At 46.4% G+C, this 6526-nt stretch overlaps 1 non-coding gene across 1 annotated transcript; it reads left to right on the top strand.

Annotated features, from left to right (window-relative positions):
* The first annotated feature begins 1850 nt into the window (after nucleotides 1-1850).
* Nucleotides 1851-2009, top strand: LOC119628480 (U1 spliceosomal RNA). Its single transcript, XR_005244650.1, has one exon. It is a non-coding gene; the product is annotated as a U1 spliceosomal RNA (small nuclear RNA).
* Nucleotides 2010-6526: the final 4517 nt, after the last annotated feature.

Here is a 6526-nt window from a genome sequence, read left to right as displayed (position 1 = left end):
TCGCGGTATTTTGATCGCGAGTGCAGAGGGCCGTGGCGTGATCTCCTAAACACTTGACGCATCGGGGTCGCGCGTGACAGTTACGGGAAGAATGCCCGTATAATTGGCAGTTATGGCACTGGCTAGGTGTGCCTTTCTTGTGTGGGGTTTCGACTGCGATTCCGGAAAGGCTACAGACCGTTCGGATGTTGAATATTTCCTTACCCTCGGGGGTAAGCTGGAGGGCGACGAGAACCATGTTATATGGCTCCCTACCGCGGCTTGTGTGCATGCGGTGTACGGTGTTAACCGGTAGGCCTTGTTCGAGAAGGTCGGCCTTGACGAGCTCGGCATCTAACTCTTTTGGGATGCCACGTATGACGGCACGGAGTTCGCGCTCCTCCTGGAGCGTATACGTGTGGAAACTTATACGCTCCTTACGGAGGTAAGAAGAGAGGGCCCTATGGTCGTCGGGTGTTCGAACCTTAATTTGAATGCCGTTCGCGAGGCTACGGGCATTCGTGAAATTGATATTTTTGGCCTTAAGGGCCAGAGAAACTCGATCCCAAGCTGCCTTCTCTTGAAGGATTACCGGGGGAGGGGTCTGGGTTTTATTTTGTGCCACCGGACGCGGCGACGGAGTGGCATGGGCTGGAGGCGCAACGGGAGTCCGAGGGCGGGGGCGCGACCCGTTCGCGGCTTTGTCAATTTTAGCGGCCGCGGGAGCTCGAGACTCCGCGGCACGCTTCTTACCCTTTTGTACCAGGGTGATTCACCCTGGTACATCCGTCGATGAGGCGGGGGCGAGGTCGACCTCCATCTCCGAGTCAGAGTCGGAGGACGAGGAGTCGGGCGCAGGTGACCTACGAGCAGGTGTTTTGGAGGGCGCGACGGAGACCGCGGATGATCGCGCTGCTGGAACGGTGGCCACAGCGGACGACGCAGCTGTTTTACTCTCCAGTATAGGCGACGCGGGAATGGCAGGCACGACGGAGGCTGCGGTGCTCGATGCAGAAGCTTTGCACGCAGGTACAGGCGACGCAGGAGCAGAGAGCACGGCGGAGTCCTCGAGAGGGCTCGCAGTGTGATTAGCCTTGAAAATCAGAAACTCTGAGGCGAGCTGTGGGTAGCGAAGTCGGAGGAACTCCGCAAATACAGCGTCCACGATCGCTGAGTGCCCAGGTGGGGCGGCCCCGGGTCTTAAAAATACTCGCCTTGCGGCGAGGCCCCAACTTCTCGGACCTGAGCGGTTCTATTGAACGCAGGTGGCGATGCGGCGCTATTACTAAAGAAGAACACAACAAAATAGAAATAACAAAAAGAAACAAAACAAATAAACACTTCCAGGAACACTTTGTCGGCAGATGTACCACAAACACAGAAATAACAAAAGGAAACAAAACAAATAAAAACTTCCAGGAAAAACACTTGGTCGGCAGATGTACCAGGAACAATGGCCGGACTAACAAAAGCCGGGCGAACAAAGGCCGGACGATCGAGTGGTCGATGAGCACGTCCGCACGTGACGGGTGCCTCTATCGGAATGATTTTTAACTTTATAGCGTGCTTGAATGTACTAGGATATGCACTCATTAATATTCTTAAAATTAGTATTCGTTTTTGCAAATAATAATGATCCTATACAAAAAGAAATTCCCGAATTCAAATAAATCGCAAATGATTTTTTTGGAACGAAGTTCCTTATGGGACGATGCGGAGGGGTACCCGGGAAAAAACGTCCGTAACGTAAGATTTTTTCTATTTAGTTTGTTATCAACAGATGTCGCTGCACGTAAATTCAAAAATTCCCGAATCGCGGTGACGAGATGTTACACAGTTAATAGACGTTCTCGTATATCTCTTGCTAAATCATACTTACCTGGCGTGGGGGATACCGTGATCATGCAGGCGGTTCCCCCAGGGCAAGGCTGCTCCATTGCACTGCGGAGTAGTTGACCCTTGCGGTTAGCTTTATCAATAAAAAAAATTAGAATAAAAAATGTATACACGAATAATTATTTTCTTTATACCTCGAATAGAACTTAAAATTAATATTTGTATAATAAGGAACTTCGTTCCTATCCGGTGTCCCACGACACCACACACATTTTTTTAATTAAGGAAGGATTAATGGTGGCCCGGCGGGCTTTCCAGCTTCACCAAGACAGGTGTACGAGCACGGGCTCAGCCAGGAGGAGTGAGATTTGCTAACAACTGTCTGAGCGCCCCCAAAGGAGACCTCACAAATCAAGAGCAGCTGCTTCGCGAATGAATCTACTATCGAATCCGAATCGCAACCCGTTGAAAAGATCCGGCGAGAAACTCAGCTCTCTGATACATGGGTTAACGGGGTAATGTTAATGCCACAGTTATTGGATCTCATGGATCCGTAAGAACGTGTCGAGGGCGTCGACAGTGATTGGCTCCTGCATGAGCAAGATTCGAAATCGCAAATGATGCAGTTGTCATAGACAGCCACGACTCTTTTTGATTTACAATAAAGATAATTACAATCCGTTGTTTTTTTTTTATTTTTTTATTGCTTAGATGGGTGGACGAGCTCACAGCCCACCTGGTGTTAAGTGGTTACTGGAGCCCATAGACATCTACGACGTAAATGCGCCACCCACCTTGAAATATAAGTTCTAAGGTCTCAAGTATAGTTAAACGGCTGCCCCACCCTTCAAACCAAAACGCGTTACTGCTTCACGGCAGAAATAGGCATAGTGGTGGTACCTACCCGCGAGGTGTCAAAAGAGGTCCTACCACCAGTAATTACGCAAATTATAATTTTGCGGGTTTGATTTTTATTACAATGTTATTTCTTCACCGAGGAAGTCAGTCGTGAACATTTGTTGAGTACGTATTTCATTAGAAAAATTGGTACGCGCCTGGGATTCGAACACCGGTGCATCGCTCAACACGAATGCACCGGACGTCTTATCCTTTAGGCCACGACAAATTCGAAACTTCGAACGATGGATGATAATAAAAATAAAATGTCATTCATTTTTGGTGGTTGGTTCATTGGTTAATTTTTTTCGGTCCGAGATGTTCTACAAATAGTGGTGTTTTTCCTTACATTGTAAACATATCATTCAAAATGGCTGGCTGCAAACACGAGGCTCGCTTAGATTTAGCTCACTTGTTGCGAGACGATCCACAGCAAAAAAGGGGCCTATCAACGCTGTTCTGTTTGGATGGGTTGTTTTTTCTATAGCTTAAAGAAACCCTATATGAGGTTGGTAAACGGTGTATACTTTAGATTTGCCGGCAAAAGGAAGTCATTCCATCGGCAAACAATAACGTACGGTCGGAAACGTCTTTTACGCTAGGCCGGCCTCAGTCGAGAGACGATAAACGACAAGCCTTTAAAGAGCGGGCAATTTGCGCGGTAACACCCGCCGGATACTGGGTGCTCATTAACTATGAACGTCGTCATCAAGACTCGTCTTCAGCAGAAAAAACGGCGTTTAACTGTAGCACTCTCAACGAATAAATGCAGCGGCGGAACGCTTTTGAGTCTTCACCGCTACAAAGTGCATATAAATTGCAACGTGAAATTGAAATACGGATATGAAAAGAGTAAAGTTTTGAAAGGCAAGTCGGGGGCAGTTCACTTTAGAAAACTCCAAGTCTTTCTCTAGTATGGGTATGATTGAAATGTGAAATTGCAAGCATGGAAATAGCTCCGATATTTGTATAGAAACGCTTGTAAATAAGGACACATATTTATGATTAATTTTACTGCCATATATGTTTTACTTCTACGGTTCATTTTCAGAATATTATGTTCTGTAACTATTTATAATTTTATGATAATTATCGCCCAATTAGCCTCCGCATGTCTCTAGGCAAGCTGTATGAGCGTCTGCTCTACAAACGCCTCAGATACTTCGTCTCATCCAAGGGCAATCACTCATGCATTCAATAGGTGCACCGCCTCACGGAGCACATTCTCGTAGGGCTTAAACGATAAAAACGGTCTACATGGGAGCCCTCCTCTTCGACGTCGCAAAAGCGCTCGAAAGTCTGGCACAGTGGTTTGATTTTCAAACTATTTAACATGGGCGGGCCGTGCCATCCCGCAAGGGTCCGTCCTGTCGCCGTTCCCATTTAGTTTATTTATCAACGACATTCCCCGGTCACCGCCGACCCAGTTAGGCGTTTTCGCCGACGACACAACCGTTACTTAAGTAGAAACAAATACCTAATCGCGAGTAAACTTCAGAGCGCAGCCGTAGCCCTCGGACGGTGGTTCCGAAAATGGTGCCTAGACCTCGACCCAGCGAAAAGCACACCGGTGCTCTTTCAAAAGGGAAGCTCACCGCATATTTCCCGCATTATGAAGAGAAATATCACGTTCTCCATCACCCTCATCGGCCAATATATACCGTAGACCAGGAAGGTCAAGTACCTGGGAGTCACCCTGGATGCATCCACGACATTCCGTCTGCATATAAAATCAGTACCTCATGATCTGTAAGAGGATTAAAATGTCCCTTCGGAAGGTGTAACTTCACAAAATTTGTATAAGGCTCGTCATGACTTACGCAAGTGTGGTGTTCACTCATGCAGCCCGCACACAGATAGACATCCCCCAATCCCTACAATCCTGCTTTACAGGCTAGCCGTCGGAGCTCCGTGGTTCGTGAGAAACGTTGACCTACACGACGACCTGGGCCTGGAATCAATCCAGAAACACATGAAGTCAGCGTCGGAACGGTGCTTCGATACCGCTATGCGTCATGATAATCGCCTTATCGTTGCCACCACCGACTACTCCCCGAATCCTGATCCAGTAACGGTCGACGCTGTAGACACGTTCTTACGAAACCATCAGGTCCAGTAGCCCTTTTAGACGCCTTTAGCTATGACACTAGGAGCAGGCTTAGGGACCCCGTTAACCGTACTCGTAGAAATCGGCAAAGAGTTCGACGTGCAACCTAACATCAGCCCGCTGAGTTTCTCGTCGGATCTTCTCAGCGGGTTGCGATTCCGGTCTGGTGGTAGATTCATTCACGAAGCAGCTACTCTTCAGTTGATAGGTCTTCTTTGAAGGCGCTCGAGCAGCTGTTTGCATCTCACCCCTGCTTGCTGAACCAAAACTCGCCCACCTGACCTGGTGAAACTGGGCCTCCAGGCCACCAGCAATCTAGGCAATCAATTATATAAAAAACTTTTTTTTTTAAAGTGACTTCGCGTGCAGTAATTTTTTTTTTTTTTCTTCCTGAAAAGCAGCAATGAAATATTTCGTATGGAATTGTGATTTATAGAATTCTATTAATATCTATTATATTACTAAATATCAAAAATCAATATAAGATTGTACCATACAAATAAAATCAGACAAAAAACATACAACAGTTTTCTTGAATAGGAAGCACACATTCTGATTTTTACTCGAGGATTTATGATCGAATAACAAGATTAAGGATTATATTGTGATTGTAAATCTAACAAATAAAACGGAAGGGAAAATAAGAGAGATAGTTTTATTCAAAATCTGTCACTTTAATGTGATATTCGGAAATATAAACACAGAAAAATGCGGATTTTATGTCAAATTTTTAATAATATTCCAGTTCTAATTAAACTTACAATTAAAGCTTATTAGGCAATTAAAGGCTACGTTTCAGTGGAAGCTGAAATTAAAATCTAGAACTGTTATATGATACAAAAAATTATAAACTGTGAATAAGTTTATACATTGGGTTACATTTTTTTTTTTTTTTTTTTTTATTTTTTTTTTTTATGATTGAAAGTTTACTGGTGGCCCGAAGGCCTTTCCAGTTTCACCAGGACAGGTGGGCGAGCAAAGGCTCAGCCAAGAGGGGCTGGATTTGCTAACAACTGCCCGAGCGCCTCCGAAGGAGACCTAACAACTCAAGAGCAATTGTTTCGCGAATGAATCTACTACCGGATCGGAATCGCGACCCGCTGAGAAGATCCGGCGAGAAACTCAGCGGGCTGATGCATGGGTCAGGTTGCACGTCGACCTCTTTGTCGAGTTCGACGAATACGGTTACCGGGGTCCCTAAGCCTGCTCCTAGTATTAGAGCTGAAGGCGTCTAATGCAAAGGTTATTGGATCTGATGGATCCGTAAGGACGTGTCTAGGGCGTCGACGGTGACTGGCTCCTGCATGATCAGGATTCGGGGAGTAGTCAGCGGCGGCAACGATAAGGCGATTATCATGACGCATAGCCTTATCGAAGTATCGTTCCGACGCTGACTTCATGTATTTCCGAATTGATTCGAGGCCCAGGTCGTCGTGTAGGTCAACGTTCCTCACGAACCACGGAGCCCCGACAGCTAACCTGCAAAAGCGGGATTGTAGAGATTGGAGGGTGTCTATGTGTGTGCGGGCCGCGTGAGCGAACACCACACTCGCGTAAGTCATGACGGGCCTTATGCAAGTTTTGTAAAGTGTCACCTTGTTCCGAAGGGACATTTTACTCCGCTTACAGATCATGGGGTAGAGTCTACCGAGAATAAACGCGGCACGGTCACGGACTGATTTTATATGCGGGCGGAATGTCATCGAT

Source organism: Bombyx mori, chromosome 4 (genome assembly GCF_030269925.1).
Source record: "Bombyx mori chromosome 4, ASM3026992v2".
Classification (NCBI taxonomy): domain Eukaryota; kingdom Metazoa; phylum Arthropoda; class Insecta; order Lepidoptera; family Bombycidae; genus Bombyx; species Bombyx mori.
Note: the sequence above shows the minus strand (reverse complement) of the source record. Positions and strands in the feature narration are given on the sequence as shown.